Below are 12,581 nucleotides of genomic sequence, written 5' to 3' on the forward strand. Positions count from 1 at the left end.
AAAAAAAGAGTTAAAGAGCAAAAGACACAAGAAATATGAAAAGAGGCCATATAGTGGGATTGAAATAAGCCTGGAGACACATATATGCCACAAAGCATGTAATAATAACAGCTGAATACCACTGCCATCCTAGTGACAGGAACCAGGAGTGAGACCAGATCATCAGAAGAGTTAAGGAGCAAAAGACACAGGAAATATGAAAAGAGGATTGAAATTGGGCCAGGAGACAAGTACATGCCAGAAAGCCAGATATAGGAGGGTTTCTTACTGTAGGGTGGTAAAATCACTGTTTATAATTTGTATCTAAATATAAGACAGATAACATAGCTGGGACAGAGAATGTCGCTTAGTGGTGGAGTGCTTGCCTATCATGCATAAAGCTCTGGTTTGATCCTTCAGTAACCACATAAACAGAAAAAGACAGGAGTGTTGCTGTGGCTCAAGTGCTAGCTTTGAGCAAAAGCAGTTCAGAGACAGTATCCAGGCCTTGAATTCAAACCCCAGGACTGGCAACAACAAAAAGATACATAGATATAATTATGTTCACCACAGCTATCAATCTGCATGAGCCTTCTATGGTGAAAACAGGAGATACAAATTTGCAACAAGGAAAATTTTTTCCCTTTGTTGCACAAGTCTGATTTAGTCTTCATTTTACAGAATTATTTTCTTGCCTATTAACATGCTATGTCTCTGGCTTTGTGAAAGTGAGCTTGCAAAATACCAAGAAAAACAATTAAATAATTGGTTTACTAGTGCAAAAAAGTATCAAGGTGAAAGAAGCTTGTATATCATGTTATATCCCTGCATAGTATCCACAGTGTAGTACAAATGTATGTGCTCACTCATTGGAATGTGTGGTAATATTCATCACATAGCAACAAAAAATAGCCCCCAGATATTCATAGATTCATAGAGTTTCTCATGACTTGATGATGTCAATTTTGAAAGATAGAATCTTAATTTCCTGCTATATAGGTTAGAATCTTGATTTGTACATGAACATCTTTCATGATTTTCCATTAAGAGAGATGGATGCTAACAGAGAGATTAGTGTCTGTACATAAATAGATTAATATATTTGATTGATGGTCTGATTTCTATTTATATCATTAAAAAGCCAACATTACTAAAGTATATTTATTTCATGAAGCATGGATTTGAAATAAAGAAACCTTATTGTCAATCTTGCTCCATGGAATATTACCTACTCATTGTCTACTACCTGAGAAGGTTACTGATTACTCGAAAATGATCACTTTAGGGATCACAGTATTCTTTGCTGGAAGTAAAATGTGTTATATTCCCATACATATTATATTCCCATTCTTCATTCAAGAGAGTGGTCTTTTGCCTGATGAGAGTGAGTGCACAGATATGCACACAAACACACACAGAATAGTATAGTCAGTGTCCATATGAGAGACAAAGTCATATGCAATGGTTATCATGAAAGGACATGATTTCAATATGTGATATCCTTTGTTTCTCTCCACTTTCTTCCACAATATTCCACATTTGTGGATCTTTCTCTGCCTCAACCAATGTGTGCTTCATGACTCAGCATGACATGAAAAAAATAAGGGTCCAGTGGGTTACATCTGTAATCCTTTGTATTTGGATAATGAGATCTGGGGATCACATTTCAGTCAGCCTTGGAAAGAAATTCTGTGAGACTCTTATTTATAACCAGCAGAAAGACAGAAAAGGAGTTAACTAAATTGGTAGAGTGTCAGCCTTGTGTCACATCCCAGAACAGAATAACATTATTGTTATTAAGTGGTATGCATAGAGACATAGTCAGTTGTGGCTTAATAAAGACCATCATCCTTCAGCAAATGATGGTTCAATTCATTGCTCACTATATGCATTCTTTCTTCTTTTAAATTCTCTTTTTCTCTCTCTCGGAGGTCAAGAGGCATGAACTCTGGGATGGGGTTCTGTCCCTGAGCTCTTCAGTTCAAGGCTAGAGTTCTACAACTTGAGCACCAGCACCATTTCCACTTTTCTGGTAGTCAATTGGATTTCTGTACCCAGGCTGGCTTTGGAATGCAATCCTCAGATCTCAGCTTCCTGAGTAGCCAGGATTACAGGCATGAGACAGTAGCACCTGGCTTTTAATTTTTTTAAGGGTGATGTACAGAATGGTTACAGTTACATAAGTAAGGTAACGAGTACATTTCTTTTTGAACATTGTTACCCATCCCTCCTTCTCTCCCACTTCCATCCTCCACTTCTCCCTCTCCAGTTGTATAATGCATTTCCAAATAGTGTCATGTGAATATTTCTGTTGCATTGTTTCATCTTTTGTCCTTTGTCTCACCATTTTGTTATTCTCTTTCCCATCCCCAAGTCATATAAACATATATACAAGACACAGGGTACCAAAATCAAAAAACAGTGACAACAGGGGAAAAAACAAATGAGGGCAATGAAAAAAAATTAACTTCACACAGTCCAATAAAAAGAAAAATCCTCATCTTTGTATAGCTGTATTTCATTTTGATTATCTTCACTGTATATTTACATCACTATTGAGCTATTATGATCCTCGGCTATGACTATTATAGACATACACTATCTATTACAAATGAGGGAAATGATGGAGCTTATGTTTGTTTGAGTCTGGCTTACTTTACTTAATATGATTTTTTCTAAGTTATTCTATTTCCTTATGAATGGAAGAATATTTCTCAATATAATAAAGGATGCATGTGACAAACCTGCAGCCAGCATTATACTTAATGGTTAAAGGTTAAGCCCATTTCTTTAAAATCAGGAATCTTCAATATAGTATTCCAATATTATATAGTATTCCAATACTCTATTTGAATGCCTAGCCAGAGGAATAAAGCCAGAGACAAACATCAACGGGATCCAAGCAGGAAAAGAATAAGTAAAACTCTCTACGTGCAGATAACATGATCCTGTTTTTAAAAAATCTGTATTTAAAGATCCTCTATTTAAAGGCTTCTCTCCCAACTTGCTCAAGCTGATCCAAAACCTTGGCAAAGTAGCAGGGTATAGCTTTACTATATGCCAACAATGAAAATAGTGAGGCTGAAGAGAAGAAAAGCAACTCCTTTGTAATAGCCTAAAAACATAATATTTAGCAATTAAGCAAAGAGTTGAAGGATTTCTTTGATGACAATAATAAAAAACCAAAAAAGGAAATTAAAGCAGATTCAATAAAGTGGAAAACCCTCCCATGCTCCTGGATTGAGAGGATAAATATCATGAAAAGGTCAATATTGCCCAAAGCTATCTACAAAGTCAATGCTATACCCATCAATATTCCAACAACATTCTTTAATGAAACAGAAGTGGCATTCACTCTGAAGAGTTTTTGGGGTAGAAACAGTGAAAAGTTTGAGGAAGAGCCCCACATTTTTTCCACTCAAAGGATTTCCCATACAATTGAATTTCTAACTGACTCAATATACCCATATAGAAAATTCACTGGAAAGAAAGAAGGAAATCTGGTATTGTGTACAAAATAGACATTGACAGGTTATTGGGAATATCTTTCACTAGGCTTGTCCAATTAACTTAAACCATGTTAAACTTACAAATATAATACTATAAAATGTGGAATATATACACAATGGAATTCTATGCCTCCGTCAGAAAGAATGACATTGCCCCATTTGTTAGGAAATGGAAAGACTTGGAAAAAATTATATTAAGTGAAGTAAGCCAGGCCCAAAGAAACATAGGTCCCATGGTTTCCCTTATTTGCAATATCTAGTATATGTATGAGTCAAGCAGAAAAGGTCAGATAAGGTGATGTTAAGAAAATAAACCCTAAGATATGTATTTAAATGTTTTTTTCTTTCATGCATTTGTTTCTAACACATTTATAAGATTATTTCTTAGTTGCTTTGTATGTCCCTCCCCCACAGTATAACCCCTGCTTTCACTGTATTTGATGTCGGTATAATTTGTGGAAGGGAAGGGGAAAAACAAGTCGTTTAAATAAGGATACAGGTGGACCTGTTTCAACAATGAGAAGTACACGTTGTCATGTCGAAAACATAGTTTACAACTTTGGTGGTGGGGGGGAGGATTAGGCGGAAGGGCGGGGGGAGGATGGGAAGGGAAACAAAGGAGGAGGCTACAATGCTTGATAAGAAATATACTCATTATCTAGCCCATGTAATTGTAACCCCTCTTTACAGTAGTTTCACAATAAAAAATAAATTAAAAAAACATATATAATACTATACATATTCATGTAAAAGGAATTTGGAAAGTCATCTCAGAATGAGAGTACACAAAGACTCAGATTATAAAGCATCATGTTGTATACATTCACTGAATAAGCCTTCCTGCTTGGTGACCTAGATACACATAAATATTTTGCTCTACCTCCATCAGGGCAGCTATACTGACATTCAGGAAGGGCATCCTGGGAATTAACTTTTATACAATTGTGATTGAGCAACATATGCAGAGATTAAATAAAAAAGAAGGGTAAGAAGAAATGAAAGAAGCAGAATATTGTTGATTATTTTACTTGTAAATTAGATAAAATTAGTCTCATCTGACAGTGAGTACACTGCATGTGAGATCTGTGGTGATAATAGTTTAAATGAATTCAGTTTAAAATCTCACTGATGTGTTCTGTTCTCTCTACCTCACATCCCATAGCTTGGGGTATAATTTGTTGCTTAAATGCAGAGTATTTACCTGCATTTCAACTTGTTGTATTTCTTTGGTTTTGTTACATTAATTCAATGCAGTACTGAATAAAGATTATTGAAGAATTTTTAAATAGATCTATCATATTGAAAGATAAAGGTATCATTAATCCAAATTACCGAAACTTCCTTCTATACTAATTTGTACTATATGAGATATTCCATCATTTACTGTACCTGCTATTGTTTTGTCATAATGACAATACTCAAATTATTGATCCTAGGGCTATAGGGAAATCTTTTCTACAATTCTGGTACAAAGATTTTTCTGGATAAAACATTTGTTATTGGAGGTTTCTTGAGCATCTAACAATTAAATAGAAACCAGATATATAAGAGGCCAGACTAGAAAAGACAGTTCCTTTAACACAAGAGATTTAGTAAAATATGCAGGAAACCAGTGACAAATGTAGATATTGTGTGTACCCAATACATACACTACAAACAGAAAATTTATGGGTAATTTTTGAACAACATGCTTAAAAGTAGTGTGCACCAGTATTGTATTCCTAATTCTTTAATGACTATTCCAATTGTTTCCAGTAGTCCTTCGATTTCAAGAAGCACTTACCATCTCTGAAAACCATAGGAATAGGTCATGTACGACTTTCTGGAAGACAGGATGGTAGAGTAGTATCTCCATCTCACCAAGAATGACACTGGTACCTGTCAAAATATGACTTGCTTGATTTTCTTGTATATTACTCACAAGAAATACACAATAGTTTCAGTGGCATATGAATGTAATCATAGTTTTCAACAACACACAATAGAAAAATGACAGGCAAGCAGTTATGTTATTATACCAGTACCAATTCATAATCATCAGTGTAACTTCAGTTTAGAAGATGTATTATCAAAAAGACTCCAAGTAAATGCTTATTGTCTACTTTGAGTAATATTATTTTAGGGTATGGGGGTGAAGGACATACCATTTAAATCTTCCTTTCTGGGGTAAAGACGCTACAAGACTGTAGGGTTTTCCATCCATGATTAATTAAAAGCTCTAGTCCTATATTGTGAGAATTGAGGTGAGCATAAATATATTAAATGTGCATCCCAGAGATTTTTACACAAGAAATCTGTACAAACTTCAGGCTCTACTAATCTTGAGGAAATGCTATTACTGATGTTTACAGTCGTATACTACAAAATAGGAGTAAAGTATGGCTGCACTGCATGAATGGAATAAGTTTTCACATTTAGTTTAGTCAGCTGTTCTACTCTTTTGCCAAGATATTCAGACTTTGGCTATTCCTATTTTCATGGGAATCTGTTGCAGATTATTTGGCTTGAAATGAACTAAAATGAGGAGGAAGTTGTTCCCAAACTTAGTCTTTTTTCAGTTTTAACAAAATTGAATCAGGCATGATCCAATATAGATATGGGACCATACTTTCCAGAGAAAGTACCAACTGACAAGGCATTTATGTTGGTGAAATATCCCAAAGGATTTTCACTTGAGTACCCATGCTAATGTATTGTTCATATGCTGTATTGTCCCCATAGTATATGTAGAATGGCAAACCCTGACAATAATGTGATTAAGTGGTCATGTTTGGGGAAACCAATAATCCTTTAAAGATTCATCTACTCCCAGGTGAAAGCCAAATCTATTCACAGAGGTAAAGTGAAAATATCTCGAATACTTTCATGGTCTCTGGAAATTGACCATTCATGTTCTCACTCTCAATTTCCTGCTATAATAGTAAGACTCGGGAGCTGGGTACATCCATTTATTATTGTTTTTTTTTTAATTTTTGGTTGGTCATGGGGCTTGAACTCTGGGCCAGGGCCTTAGCTCTTCATGTCAAGTGAGCATTTTACCACTTAAGCCACAGCATCACTTCCAGTTAACTGGAGATAAGGGTCTCACAGACTTTCTTACTGGGGCTGGCATTGAACTGAAATCCTCAGATCTCAGCCTCCTGGGTAGCAAGGATTATAGGTGTGAGCCACTGGCACCCAGCCATTTTTTATACTTTTGACCTGCACATCTGATTCTTTGTCACAGAGAAACTTTTCCAGTGGGACTGATGATAGTATTTCATTGAGCATTAAAAGAACATAAACCATCTCATCATTGTGACACTAGAGAAGATTTCCTTATTCTATAATTTAAAAGCACATAGACTCCTGACCAATTTACAAGGCAACTATTTGTTGAGGGATGTAAAAATAATGGGGTCTCTTCTACTTTTATGTGCCTGAGGTATAGGTATAGGAAAGTATGTAATAAGAATCATGAGAAAAATCCTTCAGGATTGAACTCCAGGAAACAGGCTATCAATATAGATGCAGAAAAGAAAGGTGAAAAGGAATCCAGTTCTCTTTGTTCACGGATAATTGTAACTTGCAAAGGTCATTGATGATGGAATATAAAAGGAAAAATGACTGCAGCCATAATGGAATCCAGAGTATTATTATCACTTTACTACTTGAAATAAGTGAGAATTGCAGAGGAATGATAGCAGTTGCTAACAGAGAGTACACATTCCCTAATATACTACATTATACTGGAATAAGCCTTCTGCTATTCTTTTTGTGCTACAAGGGATGGTTTTTATATTGACTTGGTAACATATTACTAAATAAAAGCGTCCCTGTGATTTTTAGCTCAAAAAATAGACTGAAAGCATTATTCTCAGGACCACATAGGATAGGGGACAGGAAGGTATCCATTTGCTTATTTCATGGCATCAATAGTAGGACTAGTTGGATCAAGACAGCTATAGGTCTAAAAAATAGAATCATTGTATTTGACAATGATAATTTATTTCAGAGGGAAGAATGGGCTTCCACCATTTTTAAGTAGAATGTAATCTGTGATGGCCCCTATGCATCTCTATATACCTTCATAGTAAAAAAAAGAATAAGGGTTAAGTAGTATCTCTGTAGTAAATGGATTGCGATAGTACAAAATCCTTGTAAGATTTGACCACAAGAACCTAAGTTTTACTCGCTATGCCTTTTACATTCACTAAATCACATTTTAGTGTATTGGGTGTGGAGAAAGTCAACTCTAAATGCAAGGACTGAGGATGACAAATTTCTAGGTAACTTAACTAACTGAATTAGCAGTCCTGTGTGGTTGGCATATACACTCTAATATCACTTTATATCTCTACCAGAATAGTAAAAATAACAGCCAGAAGAGGACATGCCTGAAATTCCATATGAAGTTTCTGAGTGTGAGAGTACATGATAGATGACAAGAAAGCCTGTTATAGTCATTGAGAGTCAGAGAATAAGTGAAGATTGAAAAAAAAAGACATAGAAAGAAAAAGTATTAGAAGAAAAGGAAAGGAAGTTGAAGAAATAAAGGTGTCAGAGAAACAGGGAAGATCTTACCTCACAGGGTTGACAAAGTAACTATTGAATATCAGTAGCCCAAGAGCAGTAAGTAGACCTAAGTTTGTCCCACAGCCAACAGAATTCATGTTCCATCTGTGGTGACAACAGGAGAAACGAATGCACTTTGAATTGGACTACAATATGGGTTTCTTCCTTTCTCCACAACTTGTAAAACTTTTGAAGCCTAAATTTTTCTTCAGTTTAGAGAATATTTTGTTGCCCTCATATACTCCATCTCTTTGAAACTAAGATTGTTTAGTACTAGAAAAAAAACTAATGAAAAATTCAAATAAAATTAAGGATTTAAAAGGGGCTATCACACATATGTCAGTGAAGCTCATAACTTTGTAAGATAATACTTCACAATATGAAAATGGATGCATTTCTATATAACACCAATATACCAAAAGTAGCTAAGAGCTATAAATCATTTAAACAGATCAGCAACAAGAAAAAAAATTAAAAAGTAAGTAAAACAAAAAAACTCCCAACAAAGAAAATTTTAGATCCTGATAATTATTTATTGTATGAGACATTTGAATAAGAACTAACATCAATAACTCCTAAACTCTTTCATAAAACAGAATGGATGAGTCCCAAATACCTCCAAATCTGACAGTGACTCAACCGAAAAAAAGAGAACTATAGGCCAATTCCTAAATAAAAAACTTGCTAGCTAAATTGATCATCTAGTCAACTAATCAAGACATTCTGTGATCAAGTTGGTTTCATCTCAGAGATGTAGGGCTACCACAGATATATAAAGCATTATGTGTAACACAGCTTATTAACAAACCCTTTGGCATGAATTACATAATTATCACAATAGAAAAAGTCTGTGACAAAAATCCAATATCCCTTAAAAACTCTACAGAAGCTAAAAATGCAAGATAACTCAAAAGAACAAAGGCTATGTATAAACAACTAACAGCCAATATATTACTAAAAATATTTTTCTCTAAAATCAAGAAAACAATAAGAATGTCCACTTCCTCTACTTTTCAATATATCACTGAAAATTCTAACCAGAGTACTAAGGCAAGAGAAAGACATGAAAGGAATCCAAATGAGAAGAAAGAAAAACTCTCCCTTATTTGCCAATGTTATGTCCACTATCTTCAAGACCCTAGAGACTTCATCCACAAGCTCCTACAATTGGACTTAATTTTGTTAAAGTAACAGGCTACACAATCAACAAAATCTATAGATGCACTGCATATAAACAATAACCAGATAGGATAATATATCCATTTACTATAGTTCAATAATGTATCAAATTCCAAAGAAATAAAGTATCTCTTCAATGAAAACTACAAAACTTTTAATAAAGAAGTGATACCATATATAGGCAGAATTAATGCTATGAAATGGCCATACAATTTCAATGCAATAGCTATCAAAACCTCAATGTCCTTCTTGATAGAAATAGAAAAGACAATATAAATTATTTATGTAGAGTTACAAAAAGCCTCTGAGAGCCAAAATAATCCTAGAGAAAGGGAAAAAAATCCATGTTGGAGGGATTACAATTCCAAATATCAAATTTTAGTAGACCTGAAGTTAACAAGAACCTATTGGTATTGACATATAATAATCCTGAAGACCAACAAAATGTACTGTATATGTGTTTGTGTGTGTCTGTGTTTTTGTATGTATGTGTAGTCATCTGATATACCAAAAAGCAGAAAAACATTGTAAAAACAACTGGGTCTTTAGTAAAGGATGCTAAAAGTAACTTCACGGCTATACTCAGAAGACTGAAACTTAATCTGTGTCTGTTAATTTTGTAATTATACCAACTCAAAATGGATCAAAAATTTCAGCGTAAGATCTGAAAGCTTGGACCCACTACTAGAAGTACTTGATTATACATTAGAATTTATCAGCATAGGCAGACACTTTCTAAGTTCTAGAGAGAACATGTTATTATATTAAGCCAAATAGTTTATGAAAAATAAAGGAGTTACTAAGCTAAAAGACAGCTACACATCAGACAAATATCTACATATCCCATCTGTAATCTTAGATACTCAATGGGCTGAGACCTGAGGATTGAGGATTGCGGTTTCCAGCTAGACCTGGAGATTATTCTCTCTAATTAACTACTCTCAAATGAAAATGGAAATGTGTCTTTGGCTCAAGTGGTAGAGTATTAGCTTGAGCAAATAAGCACAGGACAGAACTCAGGCCCTGAGATTGAATCCCAGGACCAATACAAGTAATTAAGTAAATACAACGATTTGGTGGGGGTTTTTTTTGGTTGGGAAAAAAAAACAACGAAAATCTTCCTTGCTTTTGTCTCACATTTCTGCATCTGTAATATAAGATTATGCATAGCCTCTGTTACTGGTTTACTTATAATGCCAATTATGGGCTCTCATGGTGTCATTATTCCTAAGGTAATAGCCCTCAATATTAATCATGAAAATAGTCAGCAGTGGAGCTGTGGATTAAGTAGTAGAGCACTAGCCTTGAGCATAAACACTCAGGGATAGTACCCAGGGATTGACATAGGACATACACACACACAAAAATAAAGAAGTAAAGGAGGACAGAAGAAAGAAAAGAAGAAAAAAGTAAAAAGGAATTTAGGAAGGAAATGAATGCAAAAACAAGATTTTATTGACAAGAAGGAGAGATTGTGGTGGGAAAATGAAAGCACAAATGATAGCAATTTACTGGATGAAGGAAAAAGGCAAGAGAAGAAGTAAAAGCCTAGGTAAATACTGAAGACATTTTCACTGTGTATTTTATCTGTGATGGTAGAGGGCTAAATAACTACCTGAAATGCTCCACTTAGCAAATTTAAACTATGTGAATTGCCTCATATAGAAAAATATTGTTTTTAATAGAGATGCAATATGGTTTGAAAAATTGGCCTTAAATTGGCGCTTATATATAGGTGGCAGGAAGAGACAAAGTCCAAGGAACAGTCAATATAAAAACAGAACATGGAGTGATATTTTTGAAAATGGAAGGAGGACGGAATTAAACAATGTAGGTTGCCAAAAAGCAGGAAAGAATTAATATCTTGGTCTATTTTTGTCTGGCTGTAAGGACAAATCAACACTGGTAAACAAACAATGTCTCACAGGTCTGAGTCCTGAAAATCCAAGATAATTTGGCTGGCATGTGGCATTTCCTTCTTCACTGAAACTATATGGGTTCAAGTAAAAGAGCAAATGGGGACAAACTTCATTTGTTCCTGTGAGAAGAGGTGAAAACTGTGAAGAGTGATAAAACCCTGTTCATGCAAAACTTTTCCTTTCTTGTTTCTGCATATTTATTTTTAATGTTCCCTGTATCTCAGGTCCTCAGCCACTCCCATAAAACCAATTGATCTGGTCAGGTGTCAGGGGAATGTTATTTATCCATAACTGTTACAAACTATCCTGTGTCATCTTTATTGTTCAGCTGCTCATTGTATGAGGACTTACCTTACTTGCCCCACCTAGTCCCTGACTACATATTTGAACCTGAACAAAGGACAGGCTCCATTTCTTATTGTCTCATAGGGAGAATGGCCTGATCAGATTTGACTGGCAAATAAACTATATCCTGTATGTGACTGTGTCTTCCATCCTCTTTTGAGCTTCCTGCTTAAATATGTGGTAATTGTTACTGTTCCCTTTATTCCTTTTGACCTGAAGACCATAAGTCAGAAACATATCAGGTGAATTGTGAATTGGGTAAAATTTTAATTTAAAATGTGCTATCTGGTGTTTACTGGAATCCATCCAAATTTCACAATTTGATGGGATTTCATTTTGTTGTTTTCCCAAAAAGCTACTCTTTTGTGTTTCATAGTGCTTCACGGCCATGGAAAACAAAGTTGTCTATTATTTAGCTGAGAAAAAAGCAAAATACTAACAGCAGGACATGGGAACTGACTAAACTCTTAGTGTCCTTTCAACATAAGCAGCATCGTCAATTACATACTAGTATCCGTCCTGTTAGATGCATTTTTGTTTTTTTCCCATACTTTCTTCCTTTTTTTTTGTTTCCTCCTAAGTTCTTCTAATGCCAAAGACACATGCCATCATTTTTCTCTTATGTTTCTTTAAAACAAAATTGTCATTTATCATGATGGGTGGTGGTGTCTTCAGTGTTTGTCCAATAGTTTAGTGTTTTTGCCAAGTGCTGGCTGAGGACAGCAATCCTCTAACCTCTGCCTCCAGGTAGCTGTGATCATACCATGTTCGACAGCATGTTGAATGAGAAGGAAAACGTGCAGCCTTAGTAAATTTTGCGAAGTCCTATCGGAATTCTTCTGACCACAACCTCCCAAATAGCCAGGGAAACAAGGGCAACCATGCCAGCCCAACCACAGATACTATTTCCTGCATGAAATCTCACTATGTTTTTAGTCATGCGTCACTTTTGCCCAAAATTTGTCAGCTTTCCAATAACCTTGTCATGTCAACAATACTTACAGGAGAGCACAAGGGTGCCGCACCAAGTCCCTTCATTTCTACCAGCCTCGCCCTTACATACCGAGTCATGTGAGGCAGGTTGACGTCATAAGTG

Source organism: Dipodomys merriami, unplaced genomic scaffold, assembly GCF_024711535.1.
Source record: "Dipodomys merriami isolate MVZ:Mamm:240054 unplaced genomic scaffold, mDipMer1.0.p SCAF_123, whole genome shotgun sequence".
Classification (NCBI taxonomy): domain Eukaryota; kingdom Metazoa; phylum Chordata; class Mammalia; order Rodentia; family Heteromyidae; genus Dipodomys; species Dipodomys merriami.